The sequence below is a fragment of the Platalea leucorodia genome, assembly GCF_965183815.1.
Source record: "Platalea leucorodia genome assembly, contig: HAP1_HAP1_SCAFFOLD_235, whole genome shotgun sequence".
Classification (NCBI taxonomy): domain Eukaryota; kingdom Metazoa; phylum Chordata; class Aves; order Pelecaniformes; family Threskiornithidae; genus Platalea; species Platalea leucorodia.
Window position 1 is genome coordinate 107,682 of NW_028121330.1, and position 22,326 is coordinate 130,007.

Sequence of the window (22,326 nt, forward strand, 5' to 3'; positions counted from 1 at the left end):
ATCGAGAGCTCCTACCAGTTGTGACCCACCAGGGTTAAACAGGTTGTGGTTGCGTCAAGTGTGGACAACTCAGAAGTGCAGATTTTGTGTACCAGGTATATCTTTAGAAGTGCAGAATCTGGGGACTGTTTGGGGAATGAGAAGAGGGAAAATTTGTGTCTTAAGGAAATACAGGTCTGGTGTTGAAGAGTGTAAAAAGCTTCCCTGGCTTTCTTCCTGCTTTAAAGTAACCACAGTTGTGATCCTGCAAGTGGGAGCTGTTGAAATGCCACACCTGCCCAGGAGTGGCAGAAAACTTTCTCTAAACATGCTGTTTTCTCTTCCGTTAGCCAGCCAAGCTGAGGGGTGGGGTTCCTGCGTGTCTGGGATTCCTCAGGACATCTTCATATTGTCAGTGAGAAGGGGGAAGTTGAATCAAGCCCTTCCACTGGACATGTCTAAATCTGAGTAGATGAATCCCATCCTTCCTGTTCTCTGGGATGTCTAGCAGAGGAGAACTGTGAAAGCTAGTCTGATAGGGTCAGCCCCGCTGGAAAAAAAAAAAAAGAAAAAGTAGATCCTTCTTCAGAAGAAGGGTACCTGAGCTGGGTCTCACCTTCCCAAATTTTTTAATACAGTAATCATAACTTCCCACTCCTTTCCTTCTCCTAATCTGACCCCCCACCAGCCCCCCTCCCCCAATGTAATTACTTATTTGTTTCCCACTGGCTGACTTAGATATTGCAACCTGAATCCTCCTGTTTTCTTCTTTCTTGCAAAAGAGAGCAAGGTCACGCTCATGGGCCATGACTGAGAACATCCACCCCCAGCAGCGGGTTTTCCCCATTTCCGAGGCTGAGGCATGCGCACAAGATAGAAATGTCTCCATTGTCCCTGATTTGCGGAAGGGCCTTCAGCCCTGACATACTCCCACAACACACTTATTCCTCCTCCACCCACAGACATAAATCCCTTCCCACTTCCAGGCTCAAATCATGGTTGCAAGAATTTGATGCACTCCAGAAGAGGCCTTGAGCTTCCTGGATCTTCTTTGTGCTTATGGCAATGTTCCTGGCTCCCTCCAGATTTGATGGACTTCCTGTCTATAACAAGGGCTTTCTGACAAGCTTTTATGAAATGTTTGGTTTTCTGTCATTCCTGTGTGTGGAAAGAGTAGACACAGAAAAGAAAGAAATATCCACCAAAACGGATGCTGAGTGAAGTGCCAGTAAGAACCAGGTGAGGCACCCCCCTGGCTGTGGCTTCCTGGCAAGAAGTCTGTCCCGAGAAGGGGATCCAGCCTCTGCCACTCTGGAGTGGGGAATCAGCAGTGTCCATGCCACCTGGCAGAGACTGTCTGTCCAAGCACAGTTACTGTCTTCTCAGCTTTGAGCACGAGCTTGAAAATGCTTGGCTGCAGGGGTAGTGCCTGCGGGATTATCATTGCTCCAAAGGAGCAGTCCTTCCAGGTCTTTCTTGAGCAAGAACGGGAGAGTCATGGCTGAGGATGGGCTTTGCGGCCATGTGTGCAGAGCACAATAGATGAGCAGCCCATCCCCTTAACTCCACTCACCCACTCCAGAAGGTCACAGTGACTGTGCTCTGGTTTTGATTCCCCTAAACCCTCTCTGCTAGGCAGGGGCTCAGCAGGGAAAAATCTATGGCACTGGGCAACACAATTGCCCCAGCTGTACCACCCTGAGGACACCATCCCTGCGTGTGGTCAAACCATCAGCCTTTGGGTTAACAGCTGAGCACGCTCACCCACCCTGCCACAGGGACCCCAGCCAGGGCTGTCCCCGGGCACGGCTTTGCTGTCAGGACAGACATCAGTGCTGAAGGAATGGGAAGGTCCCTGAGCCCAACGCCCATCCCCAGCCCCATGGAGATGGAAGCCTGCTGTTCACCTCACCTGCAGGGCTGCTGGGGAACACAGGGGTGCAGGGGGAGGCCCGGTGCCTGGAGGAGGGGGTATAAGATTTCTGCCTCCATGTGCCCTCCACGGCATGCCCTGGGATGCCATTGGAGCCTGGGGGCACATCAGTCCAGGGAGGGCATTTCCCTCACCCTGTTGCACTGCTGCTGCTGCAGAGTTGGGGACAGATGTGGCACAGATGGCTGTTGTTCTGGGTGGCAGAGGAGGCTCCTCTCCATTGACCCATCCCGGAGTGGGCCAGAGTGTGGGAGCAGCACCTGCAGCAAGAGCCTCCTTCTGCCCCATTGCCCTGCAGAGACCTTGAAGGGGCAGTGCTCTGCAGTGCAGCCCTGTGCCAGGATCAGGCCCCAGCAGAGAGGCACTCCCAACTTCCCCCATCTCAGAAGGATTCAAGTGCTGTTTACTGCAGAGGGTCCCTGGGCACCCAGGGGAATACAGGACTTGTCATAGGCACATCACGGGAGGAGAGTGCCTCTCCTGCTGGCAGGTGTCACGGGGATGTAGCTCAGTGGCAGAGCACCTGCTTTGCACGTGGGAGGTCCTGTGTTCAATCCCCAGCATCTCCAGGGGTACTTTTGCCCTGACTCCCCAGCCTCAGGCAGGTGCGGGCTGGAGCTCGGGCACTGGTCCTCTCCAGGCCCTGTGGGCCTGCCCTGCCCACCCAGGGCTTGCCTGTGAGGTGAGGAGGGCTGTGGGAGGGCTGTGGGTGCTGCCTCTGCTGAGCCCCCTCTTGGAGGAGAAGCAAGCAGCTGTGCTGGACCTGAGTTCAGGTCACTGCCCTGCACCACAGACCCACCCCACCGCCCAGGGACAATGCTTGGCAGCAGAGTGTGGGGGGACCTCAGGGAGGGGAGAGGTGTCAGCAGCACACTAGGAATCATTTCTGGCTGTGCTGAGAGATGTAGTGTGAGGGTGCTGGTCCAGCCCAGGTGCCCTTTGGGTCCAGGGCCACACTGCCCTGGTGGCTCTCCAGGGATAAGGGTCTGAGATTGTCCTGTCTCCAGCTGGAGATCCCATACCACATGGGAAGCACTCCTCTGTGCCAGCAGGTAGGGCTTGCTGAGTTGGACGAGCCTGGGCAGGGCTGTGGGACTCCCAGCTTTGACATTTCTTATCCTGACCCTGTCTCCAAGTCCTTCTGCTTCCACCATCACCACTGGCTTAAGCAGAGCCTCAGCTCAGGGCATGTGGAGCTCCTGAGGCCAGACACAGCCCACAGACATGGGGCTGGTGCCCACCTCTTGTTCCTGGGGTGTTTGGTGCCTCTGTCGATGTTGCGCTGGTGGGATCAGGGAGGCACAGGCCTGTCCACAGCCGTGCACAGGCGGGAAGGGGCAGATGGTGCCTTGGCTGGTCCCCCAGCTAAAACACCTGCAACCAAACTGGAGTGTGAGACACGGCCTTTCACTGCAGGGTGCTCAGCCCCCAGGAACAGTGAGCCCAAACTAAGAGAAATAAGGCTGCCTTCCTGTTGGCTTTCCACAGCCATGCTCTGCCCAGCGTGGGGCAGCAGTGCTGAGAGTTGGGGGTCTCACTGTGACCCCCCCTCAGGTAGGTCCTCAGGAGCTGCAGGGGCAAGCACAGATCTGGGGCCCAGTGACAATCCTGCTTTGCTGCAGAGAACGGACCCCGCCCACAGGGCCAGACTGTTCACGTCCAAGAATGGCATGAAATGGGCTCTTTCTGCTCAGCTCTGCTGCTCCCTCAAGCACACCAGGCCTGTAGCTTACCTCCCTGAGGAAGAGGAGGCAAACCTGTACCAGGTGCCAGAGTAAGGGAGAAATATGATGCCTGTGGGAGGGCAGAGGTGGTGGGGAGGTGGCATGGGACAGGCACTGGGCTCTCTCCCTGATCCCCACTTGGGGCACCTTGAGTCTGCAGGTCAGTGTCCATACTGCCCATAGGACCCACCATCCTGTGTTCAGAAGATAACACTCCCTTCTTCTTCTTTACTTCACTTTTATACCTTATTTCTCCGAGATGCAGGGCTGGAACTTATCCCAGTGGGAGTTCTCCAGGGGATGGAGGCCGTGTTTGTCATGTCCATGCATATCACCAATCACTGTGGGAGTCTCGCCCTGGGAACACTGCTCTCCTGTGGCAGCTGCCAGCAGGAAGGCTCCAGGGTATGGAGCAGAGGGATGTGTGAGCCTGGGCTTCCTCCAGATCCCCCCAGAGTCCCCCCAGGGGTGGAGGAGCTCCCAGCAGGGAATGGGGCAATGCAGAAGTGGGAGAGGATGTTGGCGACAGCCAACCCTTCTCCTCGAGGGCCAGATCCTGCTGTTGGCAGCAGTACTGAGCTGCAGCAACTCCCCATAGGGAGCCAGCACACCTTCCAGCCTGCAGCAGAGGAGCCTTTCAGGGAAGAGCTGGAGGGGTGTGGACACCCACCAGTGGGAGCAGGGAGGGCAGTTTGGGCTCCAGGTCCTGCCCAAGTATCAAACTCTTCTCCCCTCCTGGCTTCTGTGCTTTTTCTGCCCATGGGCACGGGGGCTGGTGAAAGCCCCAGCCAAGGGAGAGGGACTCAGGCTCAGCTCCCAGCAGCACCTGTTTTAGGGGAGGGACACAAAAATCTCCTCTGCCATGGAAACGTGCCCACATGAGCATCCTCCTGGATGGGCCCTTTTCCAACCCAGGGCCTAGACCACGGCTTTTGGTTGCAGCACACGTCTCGTGGAGATCCTTTCTCCATCCCCCGGCCCTCCAACAGCGCTGAGGGAAAGATGCCCCCATCCCCCCTGCTCCCATCCCTCCCGTACCTGCATACAAGTACTGCCCCAACACAAATCCAAACTCAGACCCCTGGCGAGGCAGCAGGAGGGCATGGGTGGGGGCTGGAGGGGAGCAGGAGGAGGGGGTCCCAGGGCTGCCGTGGGGCCTTACAGCCCCTGCTCAGGAAGAAGGCAGCTCTGTGCCTGTGACAAGAGTGCTCAGGGGTCTGCGAGGGCCCAAGGCAGCAGGAACAGCCCATGGAGACTGGGGTCCTGGCAGAGCATGAGGAGAGGGAATTCCAGCCCTGTGTGTCCCAGAAAGTGGCTCTGCACCCTGTGCTGGGGCAGTGTGGAGCAGAGCTGCCTCTTAACCATTGTTAGAGCCATTTTGACTAGAAACTGCCTGTGGCCAGCAGGATGAAAATGGCTCTGTCAGCAGGATTATTCCCCAGGCACCAGGGGCTCTCGCAGCCCCACAGCCTGACCCCGAGCCTGCTGTCCCTGAGACGCGCCCCTTCCCTACCACTGTGCCTTTGTTCTCTGCTCCCCCTGATCAGCCTCAGGGAGATGACCCGACACCTGGGCAGGCAAGCAGCAGCTCTGGGTCAAAGCCCCCAGAGACTTTTAATAAGAACAAATATGGATGCACAGTGTGAAAATGGGAATAAAAATAGAGGGAACTCCCAGCCATTTCTGCTGCCTGTGGTAAAGGGAGACGGTTCCCTGGTGCTCACAGCTCTCCCAGCTGCACAGGCCTCTCCTCCCTCCTGCCTGCACCCAGCTGCACAGCAGGGATGGGCTCTCCTGGCCTGGGGCTCAGGGAGTGTTGGGCACCAAGCTCCACTGTCACAGCTTTTGTGTCCTCACGGGGATGTGCCAGAGACGCCTCTTCAGCATCATCATAGCCCATGCTCCCCAGGGACACGGACGAGGTGTCTCCTTCAGCTCCAGGGACCCCAGCACTTCTCCGGGAGCGCAGGCTGCTCCCTGCAAACAGCAAGGCAGGACATCGCAGTTTGCCCCATGGGGGTCTGTACATCACCTTCCTGCCCACTCCTCACCACATTCAGCTCCTTCTCCCACCCCCAGTCCCTCCAAGGACAACTCCTGGGTCAGGTTCCCCCTTCCCAGGAGCTTTGGGTGTCAGTACGGTAGCAACTTGGGTGGCACCAGGGATGGTCCCCCAGGAACCAGCAGCGCTATCTTTCCCTCTCACCTCCGAGTGCATCCCTGGGCCCTGCTCCCTCCTCTGGTGCCCTGGCATTTCCCAAGCTCCCTGCCCAGGGGCAGCATCATCCCCAGGGTCAGAAACCTCCCTGGCATCATCATAGCCATCCCCTGGGTCATGTCCGGGCAGGACAAGAACATCTGAAAGGAGAGGGCAGCTGGTGACAGTGAGAAGACACATCCTGCAGAGCAGAGGAGGCGAGGATGCACAGGGACACAGGGATGAGACACTGGTGGTGGCAGCACCACAGGAGACCCCCATGTCCTCCCCATCTGTGATGGTGACACTCTGTGACACCTCTATCCACCACATGGCTTCAGGGAGATCAGCCCCTTCCTGCCTCCATTACCTGGTGCTGATCCCACACCATCCTCCACCTCGCTGTCCCCAGGGGAGGGCTGCAGCTGGGTCAGGGACTCCTCTGAATAGGAGCCTGGAGAGATGCACAGCGGGTGTTAGGGAGCGAGCCCCACGGACCTGTCTCATGGTCAGCGCTGCTGGGGAAGGGGGACCCACAGAGGCGGGGCTGCATGGGGAGGAGGTCTGGGAATCACCCTGCTCCCTCGGGACAAACACCGTCTCAAAGGTGCTCCCAGAGCTGCCCTAGCGCAGCCTTTCCCTCACTCCTCGGGTGTCACGTGGGGTGCAGGGGCAGGAAGAGAGGGGCTGTCCAGCTGGGATGGGCAAAGCTGGTTGGGAGGAAGCTCCTCTCCCGGGCCCAGGACCTGGATGCTCTCCCCACAGACCACACGGCCCCAGCGCTGCAGGGACCACGGGCTGGGAGGCTTCAGGGGATCAGCCCTGTGTTGGGGCCAGGGGAAAGGGTCCTGCAGATGGGCCTGCAGGGAAGACCCACACCCACCTGAGCGACCAAACCTTGCCTGCTTCTCCCACACCGGGCTGTAACCAATCTCCTCATACACGGCCTCGGGGAAGAGCTCCTGAGCCCTCCTGGAGCCTGGGGACAGAGGCAGGGCTGGCACAGGGACAGGCAGAGGGGTGATGGGACCCCACTGTGCTCTCCCAAACCTGTTCCTTTGGCCAGCCCAGGACTGGTCCGACAGCACAGCCACACTGCACTGTCCAGGCACAGCTGCCACATCCCCAGTGAGGGCAACATTGCTGTGGAGATTATCTGGGGCAGCGTCACCCTCGCATCATCCTTTCGGAGACAGCACTCATGCCCCTCTGGCCCCTGCGTCATTCCCTGCCTTGTCTGACCTTGGAGCAGCTCCCATGTTTCCTCGCTACCTGGAGCTGCCCCTTATCTGCCCCATGGGCCTATAGCAGGGCCCCTGCCCTTCCGGGGGATGGACAAGGATGGGCAGGGCTGGGCAGAGGGACAGCTTGGGGACCTGACACGATGGAGATGGACTCTACTGCCCCATGCTCCTCCTGCCAACTCCCTTGCCCCAGAGCCCCCTCCAGCGCTACCCAGAGCACTGCCAGCCTTGGCCATCTCCACTCTGCCATTTCTCTCCTCGCCCCATCACTAGCTCCCCCTGCCTCTGGGCTCTCTCCACCCCTTGCTGCTGGTGCCCCATGACCAGGCAGTCAATGGGGCGGTGCATAGGACAGGTGGTAGCACACAGTCTCATCCCCCCAGCTCTGCCTGTGCCCCTCAGTGACACCCCGCAGCACCCCACAGCCCTTCCAGGAGGCATGGTCCCTGGGACTGCTATGGAAGGACCCACCTCTGCGCCCAGCCCTGGCGCTTAGCACTTGCCCAGCCAGGAGGGCCAGGAGCAGGCAGAGAAGGGCCCCCAGGATGATGCAGATGATGACGGGCACTGACACTCTCCTGCTGCTGGTCAAACGACCCTGGGTAGGATCTGCATGGACGAAAACATAGAAGGGGCAACACCAGGCCTGGGAGAGGTGGGGGCAGCACCAGTCCTGACACCCATCACTCAAGGCAGCAGAGGGTAGAGGACCCCAGGGTTGACTAATGGGGAAATTTCCACCCTGCTGAGGAAATTACAGCCCTCCCCAACCCCCTCACCACCACCCCAGTGCCTCCTCCTGGGAGCTTCACACCCCAGCAAGGAGCCCCTTCCATCCAGCTGTGGGTCACAGCCTGGTGCTGGGGATACCCAGCCTCGGGCGGGAGGACGAGTTACCTGCTTGGGGTGGGGATGCTGCTGTCCTGGCTGGAGCTGCAGAGGAGGAAAAGGAGAGCTGGGCTGAGAGGACGGGTGTGCGGGTACTGGGGAGCCTCCTTCCCAACACGCCCTCGGTGTGTCTGGAGATGTCCCTGACACATCCCACCCAAACTGCCCCTCCAGTAGTGCTAGAAAGGGCGGCCGGGACAGGGCCCACGGCCTCTGCTCTGGGCGGCAGGCAGGGTGGCACAGGCAGCCCAGGGGACAGCCCTGGGGCTGCAGGGCCCCACAGGCAGTGGCCTGAGGACACCCAGCTCCACTGAGGCTGCTCCCCACCTGGCATCAGGCTCCTGCACTCTGCAGGAATGGTCTCGCTCTTGGGAGGTCAGGGGCCATGCCAGGACCAAGTGGGTGAACGGCCTTCTCTAGCTCCCTGCCAACACCTGAGCAAGAGGTCCCAGCCCTGCCACTCACCTGAGCAGCGCACAGCAGCGTCTTCCTTATGCCGGCAAGCACCGCCATCCCCGGGACGGGCCCAGCAGTCCTGCAGGGACAGCTCCGTCCCCCGGCACTCCACCTGCTCCAGCCAGATGGGGCCTTGCCCCATCCCAAATGCAGCCTCATTCAGGGCAAGACAGTTTAATATGTGGAGGAGTGGATCTCACAGCAGGAGATCGATGCTCGGCCTGTCTCTGAGCAAAGGATATTTTGGAGAACACCCCCTCCTCCCCAGTTTTATTGCTGACCATGACATCATATGGCATGGAATACTGATTTGGTCAGCTGGGGTCAGCTATCCTGGCTTTCGTCCTCATTGTCAGGGCAGAGCGAGAAACAGAGAAGGCCTTGATGCTGTGCAAGCACTGCTCAGCAGTAGCTACAATGTCGGTGTGCTGTCAAAGCTGTTCTGGCCACCAAGGCAAAGCACAGCACCACAGGGGCTGCTAAGAAGAAAATTAACTTCATCCCATCCAGACCCAGTAAAATCTCTACCCCTCATTCCATACTGTGTGCATCCTGCTCAGCTCCTACAGTATTCAATACATTTCCATCCACCACCACCACTCCCTTCCCCATCCTTTGACAGGACATAGACACAGCATACTGGGTTTGCCTGGTCTGGCTCAGGTGGACCTGGACAAGTCCCAGCGCACTCCTGACTTCTCCCCTCACTCAGTCAGCCAGAGCTTTTTGAAGCAGTCAACCAGGTTATCAACCTCAGGACAAGGAATCACATGTATCACCAGCCCACACCCCACACTGGTCTTACAGGTAGCTGTGAGATTCCCCACAACCCTGGGGAAAGGGAGTTCCCCACCAGCACCCTTTCCCTCTCTTTGGCACCTCAAAATCCAGTTTGCTGTTCATGGGCTCATTGGCTAGTTGCTCTCATTCACATGGTCTTTGCTCAGATCCTCTGTGGGTCTTTTCCATATGGTCCCCATGCACATATTCTTCTGAAGTTGGCATTTTGTCCTGTTTTTTTTTCATGTTTGCAGACAGCGTTGCCTGTGTCTTGCAGCAGAGAGAAAAGCTAAGAGTCTTCCCAGTTCACCCTGCGTGGCCATCCTGCTGGGCTGAGCTGGGATGTGGGAGGCTCCTAGTCTGATTAGGAGGATGGGGCTCTTCTTTGTATGCTGACAGGATTTGGGCCAAGGGCCCCTTGGTGGCCTCCTGGGAGGGGGCCATAGCCCTCGGACGTGTTCCAGCTTGGCTGTGTCCTCCCCACCCTCTTGAGGTTCCCCCCACCCCAGCCCATGTCTGGGCTGCTTCTGCAGCCTGGTAAAGTGGGGGACCTCGACCCACCCTTGTACTTTGCTTTCTATTCACATTTAAACTCTGATTATTCCTTCCAGTAGCTCTTATTAAAGAAGGTTTTATCCATTTTATACATATGTTGCAATGGCTATATAGATTCAATTTCTCTGCCTTTATAAATGTTTACATATATCTATATAAATGCATACACATGTATATGTTTATAGAGGTATATGTATTTAAAATATTGTATCTAGTAATAAATAAGTAAAAATATAGTTATACTTATTTGTACACTCAGTTTTAGATATATTTCTAAAAATGTTTATATTGTATATAAATGTACATATTTTTCTATCTGAGCACGTCCTTGCCCAAAGGAGGCAGGCAGCCAATCAAAGGGATGCATGGGAACGCATGGGTCTGACGGTGTCAAAGAAATGGCTGCCAGCCAACCACAGTGCAGTATGAGAACCTGTGGGGAATGAGGCTGTCACAAGTGGCGGCCTCCCTGTACGTAATGACAGGGGGCTTCCCTTGCCGACTGCTTCTGGGCACAGCGGGGGGGGGAGGCTCCTCTTGCCAGCCAATCACAGGATTTCCTGAGAAGACGTGGGTTTGATGCTCTCAAGCAATTGCTGTCAGCCAATCACAGAGCAGTGTGATGTTTAAGATCATGGCAGCTCACTGACGTAAAATGGTGGCACCACGTCATAAAATGGCACCACCACCCCCAAATGGCAGCCTAAACAAAATGGTGGCCAAAAGAAAATGGCAGCCCCGGTGTATGCAGGGGAAGAGACTTCTGGGTCAGATGTACTTCCGGGTCAACCAGAAGGGGTGGCTGCTCCTTCCAGCCAATCACAACCAAGCATGTGACCCGTAGAGGGGAGTGCCTTCCGGGGCAAATGGCCCCTGAGGCAGCTGGGAAGGGGCGGGACTTCTGCTGGCAGCTGGTGGGCGGGGCATGGCACGTGCCTGCCCTCCGGTGGCGGTGGTGCCTGTGCTCCTGGCGTGTTCCAGGGCCATGACCCAAACGAGCACAAGGAAGGCCCGTGGTGAGGTAAAAATGCTCCTTTGAACCGCTGTCAGAGAACGGGTCACTGCGGTGTCAGAGCTTCAGTGTCTGTGCCTGACGTGAGAATATTCCCGCCTCCCTGTGCTTCCAGGCTGCTCAACCCTTCTCCAAAAATCCGCTGCGAGACCCTCCTGGGTCTCGTGGGAAAATGTGCACGACTGTGCTGAGGATCCCCTGGGAGCAGGGACAGCACAAAGCCTTTTCCGCGTGCCTCCTCCCCTGGCCGTGGTCTCCCTCTTTATCAGCACCTGAAGGCCCCCTCCATCTCCTCCCCATCCCTGGGTCTGGTGATGGCGGCTCTGTACTCAGTGGTGCCTCCAGCAGTGACCCCCTCATCTACAGCATGAGGAACCAGGAGCTCAAGGGTGGAATTAGGATTACATGAAAGTTACTGCAGTAGTGATCAACTCTCCATCTCTCTCCACAAACGACTCCCAGGATATCCCATCTAAAACTCGTGCTTTGGTGTATTATCATTATTTTTGTCATTATCATTTAACTTTAACATTATTGTTACTTGTGGTCATGATGTTCCTAGAGAAATGTTTGGATTTGTCTCGCTTCTCCAGAGGCATGAACCTGCTCTGTCTCACCTGGAGCCTGGGTAAGAGTGTGTCTAACACCGGGGCGGAGCTGACTGCCCCATAGCCTCTCTGTAATAAAACAGGATCTCCCCCGTGCAGTGGGGAGACGAGCAGCAGCCATCCCCATCCAGCTGGAGCTGCTCCACACCCTGAGCAGCAAGGCCAGTGTGGAGTCGCTCTGTGACCCCAGGCACCACAGCCAAATCACCCTGCAGAGCAGCATCGCCAGCTCGGGGCCCTGCAGGCGTGGTGGGGAGGGGGCGAGGAGCGGCCAGGTAGATGGGAGGAGGGTTAGGGAGAGCTCAGAGCAGAGATGACCTGGGTTGGAAATTGCCTCAGAGACAAAAACACCAGCGTTCACCTAATCCAAGAGAATGCCCAGGGTGTGGGTCCCCTAAAGCATGGTCATGGTGTAGAGCCAGAAGTCCTTGCTGTCCGGGAGCTCCACCAGGCATGGAAAGCAGATGAAGAAGGACTGGTGCTCACGACTGCGCATCCCTTTGTGCCATCGCCCCTCCTCAAGGGTGGCATCGAAAGGGAGGCTGGGACCCTGCGTCAGGGCTTGCATGAAGGAAGCATGACTCAGCCCAGAGTTCCCCTCAGTCCCTAGCCAGGCAGGGCTGTCACCCCAGTCAGTGCAATTGCTCTGGGCACCCAAGAGACACGCTGGGTTGGGAGATGCAGGGCAGCCAGGATTAACCGCAGCACTCCCAGTAGCCTCTCTGTAGCCAGAGCAGCTCTCCACAGCTGGGAGGAGATGCGCTGCTGCTTTCTCCATGGTCAGGGCTCTTTGGCGGCTGTAGCCACTGGCACTGCCTGCTGGGAAGCCCAGACCTAGTTCTGAGCCCCGGTGCCCTGCACCACAGCTCTTAGTACCTCCCCTCCCATGCCACCATCCTCTGTCAGAAGCACCACCAAGTGCATTACTCCCTTGGCAGGTATGCAGAGGAGCTGCTGGAGGTCTTCTCTGCTCCCCCATTCTGCCCGCAGCTCTGCCTCAGTGTCAGCCCACAGGCACTGCCACATTCCCTCTCTGTTAGGTGCTGGGTGTCTCCACATGCCCTCCTCTGAGCCCATGCAGGGATCCCCAGGGTGTGTCTCTCCTTGGACCTGTCCACCAATGCCTGGCGGTGCAGCCGCAGGGGATCCCGGTGTTGCCACACTTGGAGAGAAGGTTGTGATTGTCCTTGGTCAGAGTAGGCATAAGGATCTGTCTAGCAGTCAGGAGGGAACAAGGAGGACAAGAGACAATGAGGACAAGAAGCAGGAGGGGGATTTTCAAATGAGGTTTAAGGAAAAAACCCCACACCTTTATAGTTGCTTCGTGTTGGGTCTGGGGCCCAGAGATTTCCAAAACTCAAGTGGAGAAAACACTGACCAGCCTGATCTAAGGGACAAGTTCTCCCTGCTCAGAGCAGATTGTGGCACTAGAGACCTCCATTGGTTCCTTCTGACTCCTCTTCACGGTATCTGTGGAGATTGCCTGGTCTAGTCTAGACTAGGGCACCTCCTGGGGTTGCCCAATACAGGCTGCAGCTGGGTTTGGAATATCTCCATGGATGGAGGCTCCACAACCTCTCTGGACAACCTGTTCCAGTGATCCACCCCTCTCACAGGAGAAAAGTGTTTTCTTGTGTTGAGACGGAAGCTCCTGTGCTTCCGTTTCTACCCATTGCCTGTCACTGGGCACCACGGAGAAAAGTCTGGCTCCCTCTTCTTCATTCTCTCCCATCAGGTGTTGATACACATTGATAAGATCCCCATGAGCCTTCTCTTCTCCAGGCTAAAAAGTCCCAGCTCTCTCAGCCTCTCCTCCTGAAGGATGCTTGTGTGCCTTCATCATCTTTGTGGCCCTTTGCTGGACTCGCTCCAGTAAGTTGATGTCTCTCTTGTACGGGGCAGCCCAGCACTGGACGTAGCGCTCCAGATGTGGCCTCACCAGCGCTGACTAGAGGGGCAGGATCACCTCTCTCGACCTGCTGGCAAACCTCTCCTGAATGCGGCCCAGGAGGCTGTCGGCCTGCTTTGCCACACAGCCACACTGCTGGCTTGTGGTCAGCTTGCTGTCCACCAGGACCCCCAGGTCCTTCTCTAGAAACCTGCTTTCCAGCCAGCCGTCCCCCAGCCTGTCCTGGTCCATGGGGTCCTTCCTGCCCAGGGGCAGGACTCTGTGTTTCCCTTTGTTGAACTTCATGCGGTTCCTCTCTGCCCAGTTCTCCAGCCTGCCCAGGTCCTTCTGAGCAGCAGTGCAACCAGCCGGTGTATCAGCCACTCCTCCCAAGTTTAGATCATCCACAAACTTGCTCAGGATGCCCTTGGTCCCATCATCCAGGACTGTAATGAAAGGGTGAATAAAATGGGACCCAGTATCAACCCTTGGGCTACCCCACTGGTGATTATCCTCCAGCTGGACTTTGTGCCACTGGACACAACCCTCTGGGACTCAGTCAGTTTTTAGTCCCTCTCATTTTCCACTTAGCCAGTCCATACTTGCTCAGCTTGTCTATAGGGGTAGAATGGGAGACAGGCTGACAGCTCCCTGCATCCTCTTTCTTGCTCTGCTTCAAGGTAAGGTTTCCATTTGCTGTCTTCCAGTCCTCAGGAACCTCACCAAATCCCCTTGACCTTTCAAACATGATTTCAGGTCACCTTACAAGGACATCAGCCATCTTCCTCAGCACTCATGAGTGCATCCCCTCAGGTCCCAAGGACTTATGCATGTGCGGTTTGTTTCAATGTTCCCTAAGCTGAGACTCCTGCACCAAGGGTAAGTCTTCCTTGCTCCTTGCCTCTGGTCTTGGGGGCCTGGGATTCCTGAAGGTTGGTCTTACCAGTAAACGCAGAGTGGAAGAAGGCGTGGAGTACCTTGGCCCGCTCTGTGTTCTCTGTCACCAGGGTCCCACCCCATCTAGCAGCAGGTCCACATTTTCCTGAGCCTTCCTTTTGCTGCTGGCATCATTGTTAAATCCTTTCTTGATGCCCTTCATGTCCAGATGGAATTACCATATTGAGATCGAGATGGGCTTTGGCTTTCCTAACACCCTCTCTGAATGCTCGGGAGGTTCTTGGTGCCCTCCAGAAACCTCCTGAGTGTCTTGTGCCCTGCTGTGCTGCCCCTCCAGCAGATGTCCAGCTAGGTAATCTCTGCCACAAGGACCAGGGCCTGCAAATGAGAAGCTGCTTCTACTCATCAGAAGAAGGCTTCATCTGTTGCTTCTTCCTAATACAGTTGGTCCACCGCAGGCACCAACTATAACGTTACCCATGGTAATGTTGCTCTGCCCACTAATCCTGATCCGTCGGCTCTCATCTGGCTCCTCACCTGTCACTACCAGAGCTCCATGCTTTCCTTCTGCTCGCCCACAGACAGGGCACCTTCCCCTCCTCACTGACCTGCCCCATCCTTCCTAAAGAGGCAGCTTCCATCCATGGCCACACTCCAGTGGTGTGAGCTATCTGACCACGTCCCTGATACCTAAGTGAGATTACAGCTCAAGAACTGCCCACAGACTCCTAATTCCTCCTGTTTGCTCCCCAAGCCGTCTGCATTCCTGTGCAGGCCCATCAGAGGTGTGCCCAGCCATGCTGATTCCCTGCTGAGACTGAGGGCTACTTGACAGGTGCCCACAAACAGCCCTGGTTGTACCCTTTGCTTCACCTCCAACTTTCTGATTCCCTGTGTCCCCCCTCCCAGGTTCTTCCCTTTGGTCATCCTCAATCCCTCTCATTCAAGAAGGCCACCTCTGTTTTCCTTTTACCCGCTGGCCCTGGCTTTGCTTGCCTGTTGCCCTCCTTTGGTGTTTCTGGGCTGGCAGCATTGGGAATTCCTACCTTGGTCAGCAAGGCCATTAAACTGCTACCTCCTTTTATTATCCATCATGGCCTTCAATTCCTCATGCTGTCATCTTGTTAGAGGCACCACAGGACAGGATGAGCCACCTACATGCACACATGAACAGCTGACACAAGGAAGCTTCAGTTCATGGGGACCCTGGGATCAAACTCTGGGATTTGGCCAACAGAAAGCTCATCAGGTTTGACAAGGAGAAGTGGCCAGTCCTGCATCAGGGGAAGAATAACCCCATGTATCAGGGCAAGCTTGGAGCTGACCAGCTGAGGAGTGAGCCTGAGGAGAAGACCGTGGTCGCTACAAGGGATGCAATAGGAGCCAGTGGAGCATGCTGACCATGAGTAAGGCCAGCTGCACACGGGGCTGAAGTAGGATGAGCGTAACCACCCAGACAAGGGGAGTTACCTTGACTCAGCGATGTTATGGCCACATCTGAAATAATCTGTCCTGGTGTGGGGCTCCATGTTCTGCAGGAGTGGGGAGGAACTGGAGAAGGTCCAGAGGTGGCCTGCCAAGCTGGGCTGAAGGGGCTGAATCACATGGCTTGTGTGGAGAGACTGAGGGACCTGGGCTGCTTTGGCCTCATGGCATAGAGGCCAAGGGCAAGGTTGTAGTAGCCTGCAATCGCTTGAGAGGTGGTTTCAGGGAGGATGAAGATTTCCTTTGTAGAGGAAACAGCATGAGGAAGGAAAAGCTTTGGAGTCTGAGCCTGGGCATGAGGAAGATGAAATGTCACTTGAAGGGTAGTGGCGTGGTGCAACGGGTCACTGGGGGTGGTGGTGTTTGTCTGTGATCAGCCCGTGGCTTTCTGTTTCAGAGATATTGGTACAGGCAGGGACATGGGAGGATGAGAGCAAGGTGGGGAAGTGGATCATGTGTCTACAGCCTGCAGGGAAACAGGCACAGGCGTGGGACAGTGTAGGACATCCTGGGGTGGAGATGGCCAATGACGATAGCCATACAAGAACTGTTTTTGACAGAGAGATAGGAAGGGATAGATATAAATGCAATGAAGGAGCTGATTAAAGAGTTCATTTGACTTCTGAAAGACGGGGCGAGCTTCTAAGTCCCTGAAGCTCAAAGCAGCGACGAGATAATTGGGAGGCATCTGAATGAACAAAAAGCAGGGGGAGGGGGGAGCCTGGAGAGCAATGGGAAGGGCAAATGTCCCGCTACCTCTGCTGAGAAGATGCCCTTAGACATGGTCATTTAATCAAGAGAGGGGGGAAGACCTGAAAGATAAGGGAGATGGAATACGCAGCGTAATATAATAGATAGAGCAGCCATAATGCAAGTACAGGAGATCAATATTTTTTCTCCTATGATTAATGCACTCCCTGCAAATTCCCATTCTGGCATGATGGGAAAACCCTGCCACTATATTAAAAGTACTCAATTGTTTCAGCTGGTGAAAATGGGCTCCTATTTTTTTCTCAGTGTTGCAGATTTGTTCACCTTTCCAGGCAGACCTTGGTTGTCTGACCATAAAACATCCGGGCGGCTTGCAGAGGCCTCAGTGTACCCGAAGTGTTTGCCTGGGGCTGGCAGCTATCAGGCAGGATGTGTGGGAGAGCAGAGCCCCTCAGGATGTGCGGGCAGAGGCTGGGCAGGGGGTTCCCAGGGCATCTGCACTGGCAGGAGGTGTCTGTGTCCCTGTAGCTGAAGGCGTTTGGGTCCTACATCCAACCACAATAAAATTTAAAAGCTCAAAAGTGTTTTCAAACATTTTCTTTGCTTTGCAGCTTTCTGTTTAATTCTTTGTTTTATGTTTATTGACATTTTCTAAACATTTTTCTTTTCAGGCTAGCAGCATTTCAAAAAAAGGTCATTTTGTGTCTTTCCCAGAGCCCTGTGCCCCCAAGACAGTTCCTGCCCAGGACTGTCAGCGATACCCCTCAGTCTTTGCTGAGAGAGAGTCACATTGGGGTATCGACCTTTTTTCGCTGGCTGAGATGTTAGTTTAGGTGGTCACATACAGCACAGGAAGATTCCTGCCCCATAAACATTTGCTCTGTGGTTCTCAGAGAAGGGGCCTGCCACCATAGAATCAGTTCAAGTTGGAGGGGAGTTCGGGACTTCTGCAGTCCAACCTGCCAGAAAAAAAAGGGTGAGACCAGGTTGTTCATGGCTTGATCCAGTCTGAGTCTGGAAACCTCCAAGGACGGAGTCTGCACAGCATCTCTGGGTGACCTGCTCCAACACTTGGCTCAGCTCACACTGAAACAGACTTTCCTTATCTGCAGGCTTAATCTCTCCTCTTTCACCTCCCACCCCCTGTCTTTTGTCCTCCCACCATGCCCCATGGTGAAAAGCCTGTCTCTCTATTCTCCATCAAGTCCTTGTAGGTACTGGCAGGCCACAGTGAGGTCCTCTCACCATTCATTTCTCCAGGCTGGACTAGCTCATCTCCCTCAGCCTCTCCTCAGGGGAAAGGTGCTCCAGTCCCTGACCATCTTGGAGCAGAGGGATTCAAGCACTAAGCCAAGCAGGAGGCTGGAAATGGCCAAACAGGACAATTCACCCATAAACTTGGGGTGTGCTGCCAGTGCTGGAAATGGCCAGGGAGAAAGGCTGGGGGGTTACAAATGTCCTGGGGCACCTGCCCCAACTCTCCATGGCACCAAAGGCACAGAGCAGCCTCCTCTCTCCTGCATCCGCAAGTCTCAGCTCCCTTCCATGAGCCCTGGCTCTGCAGCACCAGCCCCTGGTGTGAGTCCTCACCCTGCAAGGTCAGGCAGCTCAGCTAACTTCAGTGCGTTCCTCTCCTGAGCACTTCCCAGCCCAGCCCAGTCCCTCTCTGGCTCTCCCCATCACTTCCCACCCCCTACCCATCTCCCTCCTGTCCAGCCCAGAAAAGCAGCCCATTCTGGGCTGACCCCGTGGCAGTGCCCATTGATGGGTACTGCAGAGGTCTGCACACTCAACCCCACAGCCCCAGCCCCTCTGAAGGTCACAGTAGCTCCTGGGAGGCAGAGAGGTGTCTCAGCCTCCCCATCAGGTGCAGGGCTGAGGGCCAGCCATGGCATGAGGAGTTGGAAGCCAGTGTCTACTCCTGTCTCCAAGACATCCTTATTGTTCACTGCCAGCAAGTCCCTCTGTGCCAGCCCCTCTCCCAGGAAAAGAGTCCTGGCCCAAGGGATCCTCAGGCTGCTCCGGCTGCCCAAGCAATAGAAAAGCCTGCCCGAGCTGGTGCATTCAGAAATAGATTTCTCTTTGTCATTTATAACCCTCTGGAAGCAGAGAGTTGCTGCTTTGCTCTTCTCCAGGCATGTCCCTGCCCCCAGAGAGCCTTTCACCAGGGAAGTTTGTCCATGCTGGCCTGACCTGCCGCTCCTACCCCCTCCCTGTGCTCTCCACAGGGCCCCAAGCTGTTGGTACTGCTCTGCAGAGCGAGTGGGCCGTGGTGCCTGAAAGCCGTGGGGTGATGTCCCAGGCAGATCCCTGTCGATCATTCACCATCTCCGGGGGAACTGGGCACCCACAGGTGAAGGCTCAGCCCAGGCCCATTCTCTAATACATTGCCCCATGCCCTCCTCCCCTCATCCCATGGAGAAGCCAAGCAAAGCAGCACGGCATTGTGGGGGCAATTTCTTCAGCCTGACCTCAGCTTTGGCAGAAGAGCCCAACCTCCAGACACCAGCACTGAGGAAATCCCCTTTTATTCCAGAGATGCGACATGGGAGGCGAGCTGTACCATTGTGCCAGCCACATGTGAACAGGCCTCTGGGTCAGACAGGCTGCGTTCAGGCCTCTGGTGAGGTGGAGTGGCTGCAGGCATGGACAGACACGGTTATCACAGGCAGGAGGTTCCGGACATGAATTTGAAACCACTTCTGAAGAGACACGAGCAGGTTAATGCTGCTGAAAAGAGCTGATTGAATCAGCTTCTTTAATGTGTCTTTAAGCTCCTGGTTCCTCATGCTGTAGATGAGGGGGTTCACTGCTGGAGGCACCACTGAGTAGAGAGCTGCCACCACCAGACCCAGGGATGGGGAGGAGATGGAGGGAGGCTTCAGGTATGCAAACATGGCAGTGCTCATAAACAGGGAGACCACGGCCAGGTGAGGAAGGCATGTGGAAAAAGCTTTGTGCTGTCCCTGCTCAGAAGGGATCTTCAGCACAGCCCTGAAGACCTGCACATAGGACACCACAATGAAAACAAAACACCCCAAATCCACAAACATACTAACCACAATAGCCCAAACTTCCCATACAAAGAGGTAGGCATCTGAACAGGAGAGCTTGAGGATCAGGGGGATTTCACAGAAGAAATGGTTTTATGGCATTGCCTTGGCAGAGAGGTATTGAAAACGTATTGGCAGTGTGCAGCAGAGAAGTGAGCAAACCACCACCCCAGGCAGCTGCTGCCATGTGGACACAAGCTCTGCTGCCCAGGAGGGTCCCGTCGTGCAGGGGTTTGCACATGGCAACGTAGCGATCGTAGGACATGATGGTAAGAAGACAAAACTCTGCTGCCATCAAAAAGACAAACAGAAAGACCTGGGCAGCACATCCCACGTAGGAGATGGCCCTGGTGTTCCAGAGGGAACTGGCCATGGCTTTGGGAACAGTGGTGGAAATGGAACCCAGGTCAAGGAGGGCGAGGTTGAGGAGGAAGAAATACATCGGGGTGTGGTGGCGTTGTTCACAGGCAGTGATGATGAGGCCGTTGCCCAGGAGGGCAGCCAGGTAGATGCCCAGGAAGAGCCAGAAGTGCAAGAGCTGCAGCTCCCGTGTGTCTGTGAATGCCAGGAGGAGGAACTCGGTGATGGAGCTGCTGTTGGACGTTTGCTGCCTCTGGGCACGGGGACCTGTGCAAGAAGGAAAAGTCATTGACAAGTTAGGGGAGACTTTCCTGAGCAAAACTAAAAGCTATTTCCTACAGACCCTCCCCTTGCTGCACACAAACACACATAAACACACACACATTTCCCTTTTCTAGGAGACCTTCCTTCAGCTCCATGGCTGAAGCTGTGCTTTGGTGCTGGTTGAATGTGCCATGAGGAGCTGGGCCTCTGCCCTCTGGCTGCTGAGGTGTCAGCCCCGCTGTGCAGCAGTGAGTTCATGGGAACGGTGGAAGCACGGTCCAGTCCTGGTATTCAGCTTTGTCAGATGAAACCTCCCCTAATGCAGAAGGGCTTGTCAGCATCTGCACTCCCAGTGCTAAGGAATGAGGATTGCAGAAGGCAGACTGAAAGTTTTTTTTAAAAGAATTTCCCCCCTCTTATTTGAGGACTGTTTTGGAATGTCAGAAACCCTCAGTATTTCTGTTGCACTCAGGGAGAACAGAGCAAATCCTGCAAGGCAAGAGGATTGCCTTGGGATTAGAGCAGAGTGAGGGGAGCTGGTCTGTCCCTCAGTCCAAGATGCCCTGGCCTTGCACCTTCCTGAGACTGAGGGCGATCACACTGCTATGTTCCTGTGAAAAGACAGCATACACTGCTGAGAGCAGAGGGATCCAGTGCAGACCACTAAATGTCCCACCCTTTCTCAAGGTCTCAGCAGCCCACTTGTAGCCAAGGACACACAGGGCTCATTTCACCAACCCAAGAGCATTTCCTTGGCCATTGCATCTCTGTGCTTCTCCATGGGGCTTTCAGGTAACACAAAGATGCTATGGGACAGATGTGCATTCTGGAGGGCAGCTCACAGCTTGGAAGGATACCTCAGGGAGATACCTCAGTTTTTTCATGATGGTATCTCACTAAGAGCAAACCAGCTCATGCCCCAGCCCCACAGCCTGCATTGTCCACAGCCTCACAGATGAGAGGAAGGCTGGGACACTTCCCAGGGACACACCTGCACGAAAGGCCCCACAAGATCAGTGTGTGACTCTGCAGCTGAAACTGCCACCCCCAGAGAGCCTGACAGCAAGACCGGGATAACAAGAGCAATCACACAGACAAGTGGAGAAAGAAGGAAAAATACAGGGAGGGTCTGGCTGAGAGAGGCCAAGGCAGAGGCAATGGGGCACTCAGACAGCGTTACCCTTCCCCAGCTGTGCACGCCACCTCCCAGACCCCAACATTGCCGGGCAGCTGCTCTCAGCCCCTGTGCTCTGCAGAGGGAAGTGGGCCCGTGGCTGGAGAGCTGCACCACGGCTCTGCTGGAGCTCTGGCTGCAGAGGAGGTGGTTCATGGCTTGGACCCCACAGCCCTGAGGGCAGAGGCTTTGGTGGGTGGGAGAGGAGGCAAGGGGACTTGCTCAGAGGAAGGCGTCTGCGTTGGAGGGGATGATACAGAGTTTTCTGAATTCTCCCTCCCACAACATTGCTCTTTTAAGTAAGTTTCCTCTCGTTCCCTGATTGTAATGCTGCTGCCTGGAGATTTTCCTCCTGGGAAGTGATTCCCTGTGCCATGTCTTTTCCCTGTCAGTGCTCACAGACCCCATGCCAACATCTGTGCACTCCCAGTGCACACACACTACAGAAACCTGCCTGTTTGCAGGGCACTGGCTGGGCACATGTTCCTGTTGGGAGGTTCAGAAGGGCAGGTCAGAACAGCCCTGATGGTGCAGCAGAGGTGATGCTGGTGCTGTCCCTAGGCAGAGGAGGGGCTGAAGGCACTTTAGGAGGCTGTTAGATGACCTACTGGCCACTCCAAGTTACAGCTCAGGAGTCTCAATGACTTGTCCAAACTTGACAGGTCCTTTTCTATTTCTCTTTCCCTTCCCCAGCCCCACCCCTGCTCCTGTTCCCTGCCCTCAGAGTAGGGCACTGAAAACACAGGCTCGGGAAATCTCTTTATAGCAAACTCTGCCTTGACCTTCTGTGTGTGTGCTGCACCCCTGGCTGCACACACACAGTCACCCCCTGCAGCTGTCCCTGGGAGAAGGCAGCTGTGATGCCCTGTCCCTCTGAGGGCGCAGCAGGGAAGCCCTGCTGTGCAGCACGTCCTTCTCCTCTACACTAGAGAAGCTGGGGCAGTCCTCCTGACTCTGGGATGCGCCAGCTTTTGGAGATCTTTCCACCAGCTGCAGATACATTGCCCTTCATGAAGGTACTTACCACGCAGAGGGCTGCGAAGATTTCTCCCCCAGTGAGCTCTCAACTTCCCTTACACCCCAGACTGCCTTTAAGCTCTCCCTGCCCTGCTCCTCTC